This window comes from Galeopterus variegatus, unplaced genomic scaffold, assembly GCF_000696425.1.
Source record: "Galeopterus variegatus unplaced genomic scaffold, G_variegatus-3.0.2 Scaffold17069, whole genome shotgun sequence".
NCBI lineage: Eukaryota > Metazoa > Chordata > Mammalia > Dermoptera > Cynocephalidae > Galeopterus > Galeopterus variegatus.
Window position 1 is genome coordinate 16,173 of NW_007743180.1, and position 3,441 is coordinate 19,613.

Genomic DNA, 3,441 nt, shown 5'->3' on the forward strand with positions numbered 1-3,441 from the left:
CTACCACTTTACTGAATTCACTTGTTAGTTTTAGTAATTTTTTGGTGGAGTCTTTAGAGTTTTCTGTGTATATGATGATGTCATCTGCAAATCAGGATAGTTTTGACTTCCTCCTCTCCAATTCTGATGCCTTTAATTGCTTTCTCTTGCTTTATTGTGCAGGCTAGAACTCCCAGTACTACGTTGAATAAGAGTGGGGGAAGTGGGAATCGTTGTCTTCTTCCAGATCATAGAGGAAAGGCCTTCAATTTTTGTTTGTTCAGTATGATATTAGCTGTGGGTTTGTCGTATACAGCCTTTATTATGGGGAGGTGCATTCCTTCTATACCTAATTTGTTGAGTGTTTGTCTCATGAAGGGGTGTTGGATTTTATGAAATACTTTTTCTGCATCTATTGATATGATCATTTTTTTCCCTTTATTCTGTTGATGTGATGTAACACATTTATTGATTTGCATATGTTGAACTATCCTTGCATCCTGGAATGAATCCATTTGATCATGGAGAATGATCTCTTTTTAAAAAATGTATCAATATACAGTGTAGCTTTTTTATGTTTAGTTGAATTCAGTTCACTTGCATTTTGTTGAGGGTTTTCAGAGCTATGTTCCTTAAGGATATTGGTTTGGAGTTTTCTTTCTTTGTTGTGTGTTTTTTTTTTTTTTTTCCTTTTTTAATCGGTTTTGGCATGATGATAATGCCTTATAGAATCAGTTTGGAAGTATCCCCTCCTCTTCAACTTTTCAGAAGCATTTGAGAAGAATTGGTACCAGTTCTTATTTAAATGTTTGGGAGAATTTAGCAGTGAAGCCATCTAGTTCTGGGGTTTTCTTTGTTGGGAGACTTCATTACACTTTAGCGTCATCTTCTTTCAGCTTGAAGAACTGCCTTTAGCATATCTTGTAAGGCAGGTATCATGTTGATGAATTCCCTTAGCTTTTGGGGGAGAATCTAGGAAAGACTTTATTTCTCTTTTATATTTGAAGGTTAGTTTTACTGGATATAAAATTCTTGGTTGACAGTCTTTTTTCTTCATCACTTTGAATATATCATCCCACTCTCTCCTGGCATGTAGAACTTCTACTGAGAAATCCACTGAGAGCCTTATAGGGACTACTGAATGTTTGTAATGTTTCTCATGATCTTTTTTTTTTTTTTTAAAGATGACCNATAAGGGGATCTTAACCCTTGACTTGGTGTTGTCAGCACCGCGCTCACCCAGTGAACAAAAAAGTGAGCCACGGGCCGGCCCCCTCATGATCTTTTGTATTTCTGTGGTATCAGTTATAAAATGTCCTTTTTCATTTCTCCTTTTATTTATTTGAGTCTTCTCAATTTTGTTTATCTTTTCAGAAAACCAACACTTTGTTTCATCGATTTTTTGTTTTCTTTTTAAATCCCTAATTCTGCTCAGACCTTTGTTATTTCTCTCCTTCTAATTTTGGGTTTGGTTTGTTCTTGTTTTCCTCGTTCTTTGAAGTGTAACATTGGGTTTTCTCTTGCTACCTTCAGCATTCTTTCTCAGTCTTTGATTTTCGATAATTTGATTATGATGTGCCTTGGGGGTTTCCTCTCTGGACAGAGTTGACCCATGACCTCTGAGCTTCTTGTACTTGAATGCTGTTATCTTTCTCCATACTTGGAACATTTTCAGTCATTATTTCCTAAATTATGGTTTCTAGGTCCCATCCTTTTTCATCTCCTTTGGATATGCTAATTATGCAGAGGTCATTTTGCTTGCAGCAGTGCTGTAATTGCTGCAATTCTGTTTCATTTTTTCTTATTCTTTTTTCTTTTTGTTCCTCTGGCTGGGTAATTTTGTGTGTTTTGTCTTTGAGCTCACTGATTCTTTCTTCTGTTTGACCAAGTCCACAGTTGGAGCTTTCTATTGAGTTTTCCAGTTCAGATAATGTATCCTTTATTTCTAGAATTTTTCTTTTTTTTTTTTTTAATTGATTCTATTTCTTTGCCAAGTTTCTTGTTCTGCTCCTGGATTGTTTTCCAAATATCATTTAATTTTTTATCTGCATTTTCCTGTGACTTCCTGAACATCTTTGAGAAGATTATTCTGAATTCTCTGTCAGGCATTTTATAAATCCACTGTACTTCTGGGTCCATTTCTGGCACTTTGTTGTACAATCACTGCCTTTATCTCGTTCCAAAGCATTTTCATCACCCCGTATCCATTTTCAGGCAATCCCTATTCCCTCCTATCCCCTAGTCCCTGGCAACCACCAATCTGCATTTTATCATTGTGGATCTGCCTGTTCTGGATATTTCTTGTAAATGGACTCATACAAGTTTGTCCTTTTGTGTCTGGCTTCTTTTATTTAATGAAATGTTTTTAAGGTTCATTCATGTTGTAGCATGTATCAGCGCTTCATTCCTTTCTTTGGCTGAATAATATTAAATTATATGTGTATGTCAAATTTTGTTCATCCATTCAACAGGGATGGACAATTAGGCTGTTTCCACTTCTTGGCTACTTTGAATAATACTGCTATGAACATTTGTGTACATGTACTCATTTAAGTCCCTATTTTCAAATATTCTGGGTATATATACCTGGAAGTATAATTGTTGAATTTTATGGTAATTCCATGTTTAACTTTCTGAGGAGCCCCTAAACTGTTTCCCAGTGTTTACACTCTTTATCCACATTTTTAAATTGGGTCTTCAGTCTTTTGCTTTCTGTTTTCTTGGAAGTTTCTATTTATTAAGGAAGTTACTCCTTTATCTGTAAATGAATTGCAAATACTTTCTCAGTTTGTCTCAACTTTTTTTTCAGCTTGATTGAGGTATAATTGAATCATGGAATTGTATATACTGAAGGTGTGTAACTTGATGTTTTGATATATGTATATGCTGTAAAATGATCACCACAATCAAGGTAAATAATATCTGCATCACCTCGCATAGTTACCATTTTCTTTTGTGTGCGTGGTGAGAACACTTAAGATCTCAGCAAATTTCAAGTGTACAATACACTATTATTAACTGTAGTCACTATGCCTTTCTTTAGACCTCCAGAACTTACTCATGCCACATAGCTGAAACCTTGTACACTTTGACCAACATCTCCCCATTTCCCCCTCTCCTCCCTTCAAACTCATTCTCTCTGCTTCTGTGAATTCACCTCTTTTAGATTGCACATAAAAGTGCGAGTATACATCTGTGCCTGGCCTATTTCTGTTAGCATGATATCCCCCAGGTTCATCCATGTTGTCACAAATGACAGAATTTTGTTCTTTTTTAGGGCTGCATAATATTTCATAGTATGTATATACCATATTTTCTTTATCCATTCATGTATCAGAACCATATTTTGGTTATTCTGAATAATGCTGCAATAAGCATAGGGGTGTGGCTGATCAATGGACTAGAATAGAGAATCCAGAAATCAACCCACACACTTACTGCCATTTGATCTTTGACAAAGGC